General features: G+C 45.7%; 1 protein-coding gene across 4 annotated transcripts in view; it reads right to left on the minus strand.

The window, feature by feature from the left end:
* Positions 1-15,576, minus strand: part of ACAP3 (ArfGAP with coiled-coil, ankyrin repeat and PH domains 3) — a 96,145-nt gene that overhangs the window by 80,204 nt on the left and 365 nt on the right. The gene's annotated exons all lie outside the window — the stretch shown is intronic.

A 15,576-nucleotide genomic window follows, 5' to 3' on the forward strand; every position in this document is an offset into this window, starting at 1 on the left:
TGATGCAGATGTGGAAGGTCGTGCCAATGCTTTTTGATCCTGGAAACACGAGAGGGTTTTCTGTAGTAAAAAAAAAAGAGGTAGAACAGCAGAAGCTCAGATGATATAAGTGGCACCAAAATGATTCTGAGATGCAGGGTCCTCATCCCTCTCCTTGTCTTATTCTCGTTTGTTCTTTAAAAAGTTCCACTGAAAAATTTCTTTGCAGTCTTTCAACAATTGCTCAAGCACTCGACTTGTCATCAAATCTATCTGTTTCAGCTCCTTTCCTGCTACAGAACTACAAGTAGCTAGCAGAGTCAGCTCTTCACTCCTCATGAAGTCCCCAGGGCAGTAGAGTTAGAGATTGCTGGCTTGTCTTGCTGCGAGATGGGGTTTGGATCACTGGTTTGCTAAGGGCAAGCTAGTATAGCCAGCAAGTGACATCAGCTTGCTGTTCCGCTGTTAAGAGCAGTCAGAGGTAGTCTCAGCACAGCTTTTGAATGCTACAAGACCCTCCACGTAGATAAACAATGTAACTATGGGAAGTAACATCAGAACATAAAATACAGATTGCCCAAATCTGGTTTTCAATGGTACATGAATACAGATGTTTTCCTGGTATTTGGTATTCTATTTTCTCATTTTTTCATGGAGGTTAGATGTAGGTATACAACCTCTAAAACCATTTCCAGTACGTGTGCTCCTGGGTGAAGAGATTCTGTGCCTAAACTCAGCTTAGCTCTAGCTTTGGGAATAGTGTTCATAACATTCTGCACGTTTTGCACAGCTACTGAAATATCCAAGTCTTTGCCTGAAATGTGCTAAATGTCAGTTTATGGCTCTCATCCTTTTACTGAGAGGCTGGAGGTGTATGTTTGGACAGAGTTTTGAAGCAAGATGAATAAGACTTCATCTTTTGGTTGCATGGTGCTTCATTGACTTTAAATCGGTACATACTATGACAGATACGGCTTTTATAAACTCTGCTATACATACACAAGTATAGGCTTTTTCCAGTATTGCTTCTCATCTATGCTCAAATTATTAAAAGGCCCATCAGAATTTATGAAAGTATTTGAGTTTACCAAGTAGTTTTCCCATACACTGAATTCTCCATCACTACGATAGTGAATTTGAACTCCTGTAGAATCAAGGCACTAAGCAACCTGATCCAGTTGGAGCTGCTCAGAGAAGGGCATTGGATTAGATGACCTCCAGAGGTCTCTTCCAACCTACATTGCTCTAGGATTTAATGTCTTAAAGGTGAAATCCTTCCTTAGCTCTTTTAATGCACTCCTTATGTAATGTATCTCATGATGACAGGTTTCCCCCAAGCTTCTCTTTTGTAACCCACACCCAAACGTTCAAGGAGGCAATAGCAACTTCAGCATCTGGATCTCTCACGGTCCATCCCTGGTTGATCTGCAGATCATAACGTCTACATAAAGCAGAGAGGAAATACTATACAGAAGGCAGTTTACTTTTTACCACTCATCATTACAGTCTAGAGGGGAAATTTGACAGAAGTTGCAGCAAACTATTTCTTACTCCTGCCCACAGTACTTGAGCAGCTTCTCAAATCCTGAGGGAACAGGGAAGCAGCCCAACAATGTCATGGTACTTTTAATCTTCCAATACTGCTATTTCAGTGTGTGTGAAAAGGAGAATTCCAATAGAAAACTGACCCAGTGAGCGTAGGTAGATCAGGTCAGGAAATAGCATGGAATTAGACTACTGCCCTAGGGTAGTGTCTCTTCTCTACACGGCCTTTTGGGTGGTTTCAGACCAGCAGTACGCAGAAGTCTGTGCAAACCATGGTAAAACCAGTAAGGAACATTGACCTCTCGGGGACTCTACAGCCTGACTGACAGTAAATCGGACAGTTGACTTTAAAAAGGCACCATCCTAAGGGCAAAGGGGGTTCTCTGCTTGCCAGAGCGGCCAGGACTACCCATTTCTTGTTCAACGTTGTTCTTGTCTCCTTTAGTTCACTGAAAGTCATTTCTCAGCTAAAACGCTGAGCTGAGCACCTCAAAGTGATGGATTCTCCATGCGGACCATTTCACATGCATTAATGCTGATGAATTGGCAGAGCAACTGACAAAGATCATCTGGTACCACACAGCAACTTCCACCTTTAGCTCATCAGAGCATAGGACTATTTCTGCTGAGAGCTAGTAATTTTCTTGGTTATCAAACTGAAGGGAGCTCTACCTTCCTTTCTGCTCTCAATATTTGTTTGGCAGAAGAATGACACAGCTGCAAGATCCAGCCTCTCTGGTTCGATGTGCAGTAGTTCCAGCACCACATCTCTAGTACACTTTGAGAATAGTCCAGGAAGAGATACAGGTCTCTGCATCTGCAATCTGCACGGACAAGTGCACTCCTGCTGTTTGGTATTCTCTCGACCTCTCTGAGCAGCTCATCATGCAGCTCAGTTCCTGGAATGTCATTCACCAGAAGGATGCAAGAGAGGGCTTTGAGCTCTGGAGAAGAAAGTATCATTGAGAGACTCACAATGAGCAAACTAGGTGAGGCAGCAGCCATACCACAACACACCGGTCAGTCCCACCGCAGCGTGCAGCCAGAAGGTGACTTCTCCTGAACCAAATTCCCGGCCCTTGCTTTGTGCTGACCTGAGCCTGCTGTGTCTCCCACAGAGAGGACACGTGCTTTATTTGACCCTCGCGAGCTAGTTCATCCACCCCACAAGTTCCATAAACACGACTCTAGTGAGACATATGCCCAGAAACAGGGATGTTGACCACCAAACATCCTCCACGCTCAAGACTTAATCAGGTGGGTCATTTGCACTTTCCCAGGGGTGATATATTTTCTTCCCTATACACTTCGATCAAGCTCACTAAGTGACTTCAAAGATTGTTTGTCTGCTCATCAGAAGACATTTCTCTTCCTGGGTCACAAGGATTTTGCAGTGGCAATATGGAAACTGCACAGCAAAGACTGAATACAACAATATTCTTTCCTGAGCTGAAAAAAGAAACATTATATGGGCATGTGACTCTTCAGATGACATTTGTTTGCTTTCTTTTACGAGCAAAAGGGATTTATGAAAAAAAAAAAAACAAAACAAAAAACTTGTATCAAACCATTCTGTCTTCTCCCCAAATGAACTCAGCAGCATCCGTTTACCAACAGGGCTGGACAAGTTCCAGCGGGCTTTGTTGAGACTTCCCCTAGTCCATAGTTTAGCTCAATCCACCCTCCCGCAGCAGGGATCTCTCTCAGCACTAAATGCTCCTTGTTTCTTTTTTTTTTTCTCTCCCTCCCTTGGGCCTTGGCTCAGAACTGGAGCTCCCCAACCTCTATGCTCCCTTTGTCTCTGTCTGAAAGGCTTTTCCTGTGTCGTGTCCTGCCAAACACAGCAAAGGTCTTGCCCTCCCTGGCAGCAGAAGTGCTGGAAGTGCTGACTGACCTGGGGGCAATAAGGGAGGCTCCTTACCCCTTCCTTGGCCCTGGGAAAGCTGGGTGTCGCTTGCACCCTCCTGGAGGTGCCAAGTATTTTTTTCTGCGCCCCAGTGCCACAAAACAACTGTTTTTTTCCTGTAGAGTTACTTACCAGTAAGTAACACAACCCTTTCCTAAAGGGATGAGAGTCTGTGGCTGTGCTACTTCAGCTGGTGCGGCATGGAAGCTTGTTGGGGGAAATATGAGTAAGTGTCCTAAACACTACTCACCCCTTGCTTTTATTTATTACTCTCCGGGGTTGGGTATGGGACCGCTTTTCTAGCTCTGACTGCCTTACACCTCTCGAGAGGGAGCAGAACTACTGTGCTGCGGCTGGGGTATTAATTCTCATGTAAAGGATTAGTACCTTGGTCATCAAGCTTTAGAAGAGGACACCAGCTACATATGGCCACATAATGGACTGTCACCTCCCTCTGAGCTAGTAAATCATCCTTGCAGGATGAACCTTACCATCCTGCTGCATACCTGACGTTGGCTCGGACCCTGCTCTGGACATAGGATGGGTAGGCTCATATACAAGGAGGAAATTCCCAAGCTCACACAAAAAGCCAGAATGGTGGTAGAGGGAATCACTGGGCAGGAAACAGGGACCAGTGCTGCTTGGAGTAAAATTAATACGTCCTCTGTACTCAATGATGTGGCCCAGGCAAGGGAGAACAAAGTTGGCATTGTAGTAACAGGCCTCAGCAGCAGAAAAAGAAATGAAGCACAAAGTCAAGGGTCAGAACAACAGGATTCAGCCCTGCAGGATTCACAGATAGTCATCCTCCATACTGAAAATTCAGTTAGAAACTGCCACTTCTTCTCGATCTCCAGGCATCTCACAAACTTCATCTGAACACCCCCCCCTCCAGTTCAGAACAGCAGGTAACAGAGAAGCATGGAGTACTAAACTATGAATAATTGTGATGAACACAAGCAAAGATTAAAGTCCATGAGGCTAGATGCTATAGCATTTTGACTTCTGAGAGAAGCCTCTTCCCATCCCATCAACATATGTATCAGCTTGGAGTTTTGCAGTGTCTCGGTCCTGTTCACTAGTCTGGCATTGTCCCATCGTCTTATGCATTATCTCTGAATTCAGATGAGTCAGTGGTACATCAAGAGCTTGCATAATTCCAAACTCCTCAACTCAATCTGGCAGAACTGGTTTTATTACACTCTTTGAACACTTAAGGTAGGCATCTTTCTACAAAGTCAGCTTGCTGCCTTCTCTTCCTCCAACCTTCAGGTAGGCTGATCTCTGCAAAGCTGAGAGCACCAGCTGAAGTGCCAGCCTCCAGATGGTGCAAGCAAGAAAAGCCAGGAAGCCTGTGGGAAGAGAAACGTGTGGGAAGAGAAGTGTGTGGGAAGTGGGAAAGGGAAGGGAAGGGAAGGGAAGGGAAGGGAAGGGAAGGGGAAAGGGGCTCCTGCTATGTCAGTGCTATCACAGTGGCTGCTTCCCACATCCTGGGGTGAGGTCACAGTGCGGGGACAAATCCATACTTCCTGCCAAAAACTGGGTTTATCAGAGAGAACAAAGGGGTGATATTCTGGAAAGAAATTGAGCTGTGGGAAACAGCATTGTTTCACTGAGCTACAATGGAGCAGGAACAACTGACATGCTTGAATAGCCTTCTGCAGAATAGTTAGATTTCTGCAATACCCCAACATGGCAAATGTAGCAGGACCAAGCCAATGTTTAAGCTTGTATTCTTCTTAAGTGCATGGGCATAAAATGGCCTTCAAGCCAGCCACAAGTGTGTATATATGCATAACCTATCTTTTCTTTGTCGTAGGAGTACAGATAAATCTCTTTTAGCAGCTCCCTATGTCCATGGGGATACTTTACCGTAGCAATATATGCGGACCATGTCTGTAAAAACTATACATGTAGTATGCTGTATTTTCAGCCCAATGGCCAGAGATTCAGCAGATGAAACCATATGTCAGTCTCCTCTACGTTACTGTTAAATACAGACCAGCACAGCTGCCTGGATGCTGAGAAAGGACTACAAGCTATACGTCTGTATCTCTGTGCATCTCAATGCACGCACATGCAGGCCATACAGCTAAATTTTATTCCCATAAAATCTCCTCTCACCTTATCAATAGGCAGATGTATCCAACGCTGCAAACACTGCATGTGCACATACATATTTACACACATGTTCACACATGCTGTTTCTATCAGCAGTAGCATTTAATGAAGAGTATGGAACTTATTAAGCCCCGCTGCAGGGTGATGGAGCAGACTGGGTATGCGGAGAACGGATTATCTCACTCTCTGATATTATATAATCTGTTTAGACTGTGCCACTTTATGCTTATTTAAGGAATGAATGAGCACTTCACTCTGGGATGTGCCACCCATGAGTTCTGACATCATCCCTTTAATCCACTGTAATGAATATACTGCTTTGCTTTTTAGCCATTCCCTCGCTATACCCAGTAAAAGTTCTGTACTAGAACGATTACTCTCAGAGACTGCGTACATGTGTGTGTGTTATTCCACACTGAATCAAATGATGGTTAATTATATCAGAGCAATAGAATGTTCTCTGCTTCCCTCAAGAAGAGACCTGGCACATAAGCATTAAGTAAACTTCTCCTGCAGATAAGGTGAAGCATGACAAGAACGTAGGGCGTGCATGCGCACACTGCTGTAAACGTACCACACTGCATTTGGTCCACTTTGTATTCAGTGGATCAGTACGGGCTATTGAAAATACATTTACAACCTTTCCATTATTTTTTCTAGTTGTTTCTTCCTTCCTATAAGTCAAAGTCTCTATTTATTCCCTTCTTTACAAAATGAGAGGCCAGAGGAGACAGCACCATGCAAAAATAAAAAGATCTGTAGATGCACTGCTTTAAAACAAACCCTTTCCAGTAAGGCAAAACACGTACCCCACCAAGTGAAAAGGATGGAACATTTTGCCAAGAGCTTCGCGGACGGGCAATTATCTTGCCTCATTTTCTTCTTTTGGGAGCAGCGGCTCAGAGGAGTAACCAGCTCCTGCAGCAACACGTGTGGCTTACTCACCACTTCTTTGACCTGTGTTGGTATTGTCTCACCTAGTTTGTCAGGGCAGATACATGCATGCCTAGCTCTGTTCATATGCACGGGACGGGAGGCAAAGCCAGTTTCCTACCACCAAGCATGTGCAGGAAGGAACCCATGAAAACTCTCCTCCAAGCCTTCTAGAGGAATGGAGTCTCCAGCATACCCAGTCTGCTTTTCTAATCTGTGGCAATAGAAGTAGAAACACTTTTTCCCTTTCTTTTAGCAGCTCGCACAATGGGCAGGACATGAAGCAGGATGCTTTTTCCTTGCTGGTACACGGCCAGCCACGATGGGTGTTGTGACTGCAGTTGTGGGCAGCTCCTTCTGGGCTGAGGGCCAGTCTGGCTGCAGCCAGGCATGGATGCAGGGGAGTTGCAGGAAAACAGCCTCCACCCTGCTCCCTCTCCTGTGGGGTCCTGCAGAGAGGAAGGCTGGCAGCTAACATTCTGGCTGCTGTGTACTGAGGGGCAGAGACACAATTCACCTCCATGCAGCCTGGAAGATCTACACATCTCCCGGGGATGGCAGTTAAGACACATAGTCCACCCCCCTGGCCTGGGGCTGAGGCATGCAGACCCCTAGTGCTGGGAATTCCACAGCTCCAATTCTTTGTCTTACCCACTCCAAGATCTTAACACAGCAGGCTCTGCAGTGCCTCAGAGAAGATAAAGCAGCAATTAGAAAGCTACTGGCAGGTAAAAATCTCAACCTTCCATACTGGCCATGAAGCCTGCTTCCCTGTGTCCCTTCAAGTCTGCAACCGCTGGTCAAAAAGGGAACTAATTCTGCTCTCGCTTCCCTTTCCTTTCCCCACAGGAAAAGTTAGCATGGCATCATGTTAGCATGAAGCCTAACCTACCTTCTTTTTTTTCCCCACTTCCTTTCCTCCCCCGCTCATCTTTAATGCAAGCTTTACATTAGGCAGGAACCACATTAATTATGGGAAGAGCTGACAATCTGTGTGTGTAACAAACAGTTGGGAAACAGTGGTCAGGAATGGCTGTCAATGTCTGAAATCAGAATACAGCCCTGATGTACAAGAGAACTGCAAGTGAACAAACACTCCTGGCTCCAGGGAAACATTCTGATCTGTCCCCAAAATTCAACTAAACTCGGATTGCAGGTCTGTTTCTAGGACTTGTTTCTTTATCCCGAATAACCAAACTTACAAAGCTAGCAGTAGCCTGTTTTTTTAAGCAAAGCCAGTGCTTAGGAAGCCAGAAAAACTCATGGTTCCACTGGCTTTCCTGCTGCAAAAAAAATTAATATTATGGATGAAATTTCATAGTGTTATGAAACCAGGTTTTAAAGAGACCTTTGCCATTTCAGAAAACCTTGGGATTCCAAAGCTCTTGTGCTGGGTTTTCATTCCTCCCATTCCTGCCCTTCCACTGCCCCTTGAGAACAGAGCAGCTCAGGACACTTCAGAGTCAAGGCTTTATGGGGCTAGCAGTTTCAGGTAGCTTTTTGGTGCAGGAATTAAAACTTATTTTGCAATGGCTACAGGAAACTGCTAGGTGGTGTGAAAACTGGCTCTTTCACCAGCCCCACGTATCTGAACAGGAGGAGCTAGGGACCTGTTTGACCTGACAAACTATGTGAAACAGTACGGACACAGCCTAGAGACAGGTGCATCCAGACCCAAAGTCACTCTCATAGCTCTGATTTCAGGTCTTAGCCTTCGTGCTGTTCCTAACCTAATCCAATGTATACGCTTTCCATCCCGAGTTCATCTGTTGCCCGCTCAAGTCCCAGTACCAAATTGAAAGTCTCTGGCTTCCTTATATCTACTACGTGACTTGGAAAGGGGTTTCTCAGCTCGCTGTACCTGTGTTAGTAACCCCAGGATACGGTCTCTTCAAATCAGAAAATACTGTTTAACTGGAAAAAGGGACTTGCAATATCCCCCAGGATACAACTCAGGCATTGTAGCGGAATTTACGATGCCTGATCCGTGCATTAGCAGATGAGACAGTGCTTTATTCCTTATCCAGTGATTATAGGTCAGAGACGAACTGCCCTACTGACAGTGCAAAACTTTGCAGAAGCACCCAGATTAAGAGAGGCTGTGTCACTGATAACATGGATAATGTGCAACAAGCTCAGGATGTCTGGCCCAGGGGAGGCCAGCCAGAGAAAGCTGCCAGACGCGCAGTCCAAGCTCCTCCAGGCACAGGATTCTCCACCATGCTGTTGCATCCCTTCTCCCTGGCCGGACTGGAGAGCTGCCTTGATGATGCCACTGAGACCAAAAAAAACCAGCCTGACTCCAGGAGCCTACACTGCCTTCCTGTCTCTGGAAGGCAGACCAAAATGGTGGTAAATGGTAAATGGTAAATGGATGGCTTCTCTCTCACGAGCTGGGAAAGGTCCCTGGTGCATGCAGCAGCAGCATGTTGCCCTTCTTTCTAGCCCACCTCCCCTCGGAGCCCAGCGTGGGAATGCCATGCTTTCCTACCTAAAGGGATCACCAGAAATGAATGATTAATCAGTCAGTGGTGATGGCGTCACGTTACTGAAGGTGCTTTGCCATCACAAACATTAATTACTTCACAGGCTCTTGACTCAGACACGCAGTGAGACCCTTCCATCCTGCCCCTGTCCCTAAGCTAAGGAAAATAAAGCAGAGGAGCTGTTGAAATAAATAAAAGGGACTTTCCTCCATCGCACAATCACTGAGTGCCAAAGCAAGCAGGAGCCCTCAGCCTCGGGGCTCCCCATTCTCCGCTGTGGCTAGCAGAGAGCCTGGGTTCCCTTCAGACAAAGGCTCGACACCGTTGTTTCCCATCACCACAAAACTGGCTTTGTGGCACCTTTCCAGCTTCCTGAGCTTCAGCACTGTGTGTGACAACAGACTCTGACTTATCCCTAGAATGCAAAGCTTGCTGGCTTTGCAGTAACACATTTCAACAGGAGCCTGTCTAGAGTCCACATGAATGAGGTAACGCCAAATAACGTTTCATTGAACTCTTATTCTACGTGCTCACTTGGCCTCACTGCAGTCCTTCGAGGACCAGGGTTGGAATCCAGAGACACTGCGTGGTGCCATGACAACCAGCAAAGCACAATTATCAAGACATGTGGCACTCTCCGAGGAGGGATGGATGCATCTCCCACAGATACTTTCAACAGCACAGATAAGCTAGCATCAGCATCTCTGAGCCACATTACCTCTGGGTCTAATTACCCTCTTCCACCACAGGGTTACTGCTCTTTCGGTTTTGTCATCTAACTTCCAACCATCTTACATTCTTTATTACAGCTAGAAAACTAGCCACTAGCAAAACCCTGATCTTGACTTTCTCGGTGGCTTTTGGCCATCCCAACAGGACAAGGTCTACAGTTCCTCGGGGTGTTGCCCCCCAGAAGGCTCTGGGGGAAAGCAGCCCAGACTAACACCCTGTGCATGTGACAACCGGAGTTTTACACTTTGCAAAACTTTTCCTGCAAAACCATTCAGGTGGAACAGCTTACTCCTTACACTTATCTCATGGCAGCCAGGAGGAGAGCCACGGAGAGGGAAAAATGTCAGAAGGCCATCACCAACAAAAGTGACGATTTCCATCTTTGTGTAGCCACACACATCCCAGCCAGTAGAAAGACAAGAGAGGAACAGCTACTGAAAATGAAAGCAAGCAACTTCCAACTCAGAAACTGATCTGTTGGGCAACTAGAAGCATTTCAAAGTTTGCAGGTGTTCTTACAGGGCACGTACTATTACAAAGCAAGGCACAATACAGGAGTGATATTCCTGTAACAAACTCAATCATCAAATTACGAAGTACCAAAATTTCCCTGGTCTGTGCGCTATGCCATGAAACTTATGAGCTATAGCTGTTATGAGTGTCCTGAGAGACTGTATTTCAGAGTTTAGCATCATCCACTGCAAACTCACAGCTCCTTAGTCTGGACAGTCTTATCTTGGGGAAAAAAAAAATATTTAAAAATCCCTTTTCTGATTTTGAGAGTTGGGATGGATCAGCAGGGTTTTAGCTTCAGAACCTTGGCCCTTTGGGATACTCTGCTTACACAGTTCACAATTCACAGTTACTAAGGAAACTGCTTGCTAAAAATTTGGCATGAAATACCATTTATGAAGCCAAGCCAGAGATCTCACGTCAGTTGTCACCCAGTCAATTCTCTCATACCAGGGGATTTTCCCTGTCTACACACTGAATAAATACCTTCAACTCTGCCCACAGTAATGCAGGCTGAAGGACTGCAGCTTTTTCCTAAGTACTTCAGGATTCACATGGTGGTTTTGAGGACAGGGAACCTCAGATTAAGGGACTTCTGCTTCCACATACTTCTGTGATACCACCTACGGAGGAAAAAGAATTGTACCACACGAGGGTCCTGCTGTGAATGGGATTCACCTGACACAAGAGCAGCTGAAGGGTGATGCTGCCTCAATGGCAGAGGAAGCCCTTTGGGTGAAGTTGTCACTACTACAGTTGTCACACACAGACAGACACACGTCTGTGGGGAGGCACCAACCTAATAGATGAGGGACAGATGCCACCATGCCCCAGTACAACTCCGGTAAAGGCCAGATTTGCTTCTATATTACTGACTTGGGATGACTTTAAAGGGATGCCAAAAAAGGGGGGGCAGAAGCCAGGAGAGGAAACAAAGCCTCACTGCACTCGGAAAGCACCACGCTGATGCACAGATATTTAGGATCTGGATGGAGAGGGTGGACTGCTGGAACTGGGAGAGCATCTCATGGCTGGTACTGCGAGGAGAAGTAACTATACGGTGACATCTTTGACTTCTCCCTCTACATACTTCAGACTCTGACTTTAGAAGTGCAATAGTCAAGAGATAAGAAATAGGATAAATAAAGACAGGTATTACAATTGATACAGATAGTATCATGCTGGTTTTGTGACAGCATCTTCTCTCTCGTGCAACTAAACCAGCAAGTGATGGCAATTATGCTCATTAGTCTCTCATTCAAAAAGCTCTCTACGTAGGCATATATTCATGCAACTGCAATCAGGACCAGGGATCTTGCTTACATAAGGTGACTTGTGTAACAAAAACCAATTTGAAATCAATGCATGTGCTCTTTTTGTTAAACTGATTTAGTTAAACAGATGAAGATTCTTTCTTCGGCTGTTCTGGGCGTAATTTAAATTTGCTTTTAAATATCTTAAGCTAATAAGTTTGGCTTACTTCAAACTCCATGTCGATGGCACGCAATGTCAACTGACACAAATCACACAGAAGCCACTAAAGATTTTTTCTGCAGAGGCCTTCACCAACACACATTCACATAGCACCGATGCATTAAAACTGGTTATGCCAGCTTTAAAGTTGTCTAATTCAATCTGTTACCAGACTTAGCAAGATCAGGTTGACTACTGATTTTAATTTTTCCCCTTCTGTTTGAAACACCCTAGTAAGAGTTAGAAAATATTTTCTAAAATGTACATGTTTTTCCACTTTCTTTTCCTCTGGCAAATGACAATTTTTTTGTCTTGCATCTTTCATGGAGCTAGAATAACATGCCTGCATTTTTCCCTGCCTAATGAGAGCTGCAATAACGTGCAGACAGTGGTGCACACTGCTAGAAAAACCATCTCTGCCTATGTCCCTGGGTCACTGCCTGATGACAGCGCTGCTCCGGGGAGCCCTGTGCATTTCTGAATTACTGCCTTACAGCCATCCAGAGGCTGCAAGGCACGGGGGAGGTGAAGACTGGCACCCCTCAGATCTGGGCACGTACGTGGTCTTGTGTATGCCCCAGTTGCAGGTCTCCCTTTCCTGCTAAGCAGCACAGAGGTTCCTCGGTGGCCTGGGGCTTGGATGGATCCAGAGGGATGCTGTTAGCTGTCTGTTCCCTCAGGTCACGGCAGCTGTAAGGGCTCCTCATGAGAAGATTCCAGCATCTGAGTCATTGTGCTACAGTCAGCACGGCACCTCCTGGCTCACCCCACTGACACGCAGCCTGCTCCGCAGTGGGTAACCCTGACCTCACAACTCTGATTAATAAGGTTAGTTAATAGCAACAACTACAATAGCAATGTTAGTTAAGGAAATAACCGCTTATTTCCTTCCCTTGTGGGAATTACCACACAGGCATTTCGGGTTTTCTGTGACCCACAGAGTGCTACAGCCAGGTCCAACTTCCACAGTTTGTTCCCACTCTTCCCTTGTCGTCCTGACTGTTCTGAGAGCACATTTACACCCAGAATGAGTAACCATGTCCCTACCCGTCCCTTAGCACGAAATGAGTGCTCCCTGAGTGAGGAGGGAATAAAGGTTGGGGGTAAACCTTTGGAGCTGGCAGTATGCCTAAGGACTTCCAATTTGCAAGAATGAGCCAAAATTACTCATCTAGCACTGTTGCTTAACAGATCTGCAAGGGTAAGGGCAGTAATGGGTTCTTCTTTGCATCGCTCCAGACCACTGGCTTCTGTGACTGAGTGGAACAAGTCAGAAACACGTTCCTAGATTTCCCAGACTACTGCTAGCGAAACAGAAGGCTCCGCGTGTCAGGCAGATGAAAGCCACAATATCTATCGGGGTTGCATTCAAATGTGCTAGAACTGGTCTTTCAGGATAATTATACCTGTTTACTGGAATTGAATATACATGTCTCTACAAGATGCCTTACAGAAACAAGGCTTATCAACCCATCTACAGAGCTACACATGATCAAGTAACGAAATCTTTTAAAAACAGAAGTTTTCTTTGTAGCAACTGGTCCCTATATAATGGGAAGCAATGATGGATGGAGCGTATATTGAATATCGATTTGGAGTGTTTTGACATGTAATTGGATTTGACTCCTAAAGTAGACTAGTTTGGTAGCCTTATTATGGGATGTTTAATACAATGTTTGTTTATGCCTGTGTGTTATTTTTGGGTGTTTTTTTTTTTCCTCCCTGTGTACCACAAACTGAAAACAATTTGATTAGCTCGAAGGTTCACTGATGAGGAGAATAAACCAATTGTAAAACATGGCACAACCCTTTGCTGGCAAGCGCAGAGGGGCTCTGTGCAGCACTGGGTGCCAGCAGGAAAGGGAGGGCGATTCCCAGCTAAGGGACTGGTGTGGGAAACCTGGATTACATTTTTGCCTCTTCCACAGATGTTTCCTATGGCAAGGGACTTCACCTATTGCTGCCTCAGTCTCTGTTGAGAAAGTGTGGATTATGTGCTACGCTACCTTCTCTCATCTCATTTTATCTGTATTTCTGTATACAGTTTAACTTGCATGGCATTTTACTTTTTTTATAGTTGTAAGATTATAGGGACATGTTAGTAAGCATCTCTGCTACGTACTATGGAAGACGTCCTGTCCCTTACAGGTATCTAATGATTCTCTTGTATTAGAAACGAATAATTGTAACGGAAGAACTAATTAAAGAGTCAGGAGGAAGAAAAGTATACAAGGATGCTAAAATCTATACTGCTTGAGAAAGTCTGAAGAATTCTATTTTGTTCTTTTGTGTGTGTGTGTGTCCCATAGGCCTGCTAATGTCAGTATTTTCTCACTGTTCGAGGTTTTCGTAGTTTACGTATTTCCCTGCTATGTGTATTTCAGACCTTCTGAAATACACAGGCTTACTTCTCTAGTCTAATCTCTTGTTCTCCCTGTAACAGGCAGACTGTGTCTGGCCATTTGGGAAATAGTTCATAATTCCATGCTTAAATAACTGGCTTTTGATAAAGGTCCAACCCAGTGCTCTGAGAGCTGTTTTGTTTTTATGGATGGAGCAGACAGAGCAGAATGATGTTGCCTGCATACTAAGAAACTTGGCCTGAAGCCCACACACACACCAAAGGCAAAATAAATAAATAAACATATCAATCAATCTTGACGTCACCAGGAAAAGGGTCACTGCCATGTGGAACGAGACATCTGGACAGTGAAGTCACTGCTCTGGATGGATGCCACTGAACAGTTCACATGCTCTGCGGCACAATAGATAAAATGACAGTCAAACAAGAAAAGGGAGGGGGCAGATAAATTCCAATTGATGCCAAGAGAACAGAGGTTTAAAGAAGGAGCTTCACACCTTCTGCAAACCTGTCCATGCATCTAACTTTTTCCTGACGAAAAACTCCCATGACTCCAGCGCCAACCAGGCACAGAAACAAAACCAGCCTGTCATCTCACATGACACTGCCCATCACACTTTCAGAACCACCTTTGGCACAAGAAAGAGCAGGATCTTACCGTGCAACCAAAATTAAAACGTGTGGAGGAAGACCCTTTCCACAGCCCTATATACCCCCATATGCAGGGATAAAGAAGATGCACGCACCCAGGTATTTGCGTTACTTGCTGCTGTACACAACCACACACAAAAAAAATAACAGTTGTTCAGAATAGCAACAGACCACGGTAGCCTTTCACATCAATATTGCATTCCAAGAGATTATTTTTAAATGCACCTCAAGGAAAATGCAAACCGTTCTATTTCATAAACACAAAGGTTTGGAGAAGGAGCAACAAGAGACGTCTGCAGGGAAGGAAGGAGACCCCTTGTAACTCCTTCCTCCTTACACACAGCACAACCAACTTGCAGAATTCTGCAGGCTATTGTCTTTCCTTCCCTCTGTCCCTACCAGGCACAGCACTGAAGCAGCAGGAGATGGTTAGCTATGGAAGCTCCGCTTTCCCCATTATAGCATCAGGACACCCCAGCCCATCCAGACAGCTAGCCAGGATGGATGCTCCTGGCACAATGGAGCATCTGCACCCAGACCGTGGGGGCTCCTCTCCAGCCCTGGGCATTTCTGAAACGGCCTGATTTTAAATGCAGCGCAGCCAAGACGGCGTCTTTGTTGTCATAGCCCGGATTCCTTCAAGACTGCTAAAAAAATCCACCCTCCGAGAGATGGGAATGCGACTGCATGGAAAACGGCTCTATTTCTCCGCACTGGCTCCTTTGCGGTTTAACTCAGCGCTGCCCAGCTGCCCCCCGAGGGCGATGTCAGCCCCGTTACCAGAGGGACCCGGCGCTGTCTGCCGGGCGCTGGGATCGGGATTTTTTCCGCCGGGAACGAGCAGGGCAGCGCGGCGCGGAGGGCTGGCCACCGCC

The sequence above is a fragment of the Falco naumanni genome, chromosome 3 (assembly GCF_017639655.2).
Source record: "Falco naumanni isolate bFalNau1 chromosome 3, bFalNau1.pat, whole genome shotgun sequence".
Classification (NCBI taxonomy): domain Eukaryota; kingdom Metazoa; phylum Chordata; class Aves; order Falconiformes; family Falconidae; genus Falco; species Falco naumanni.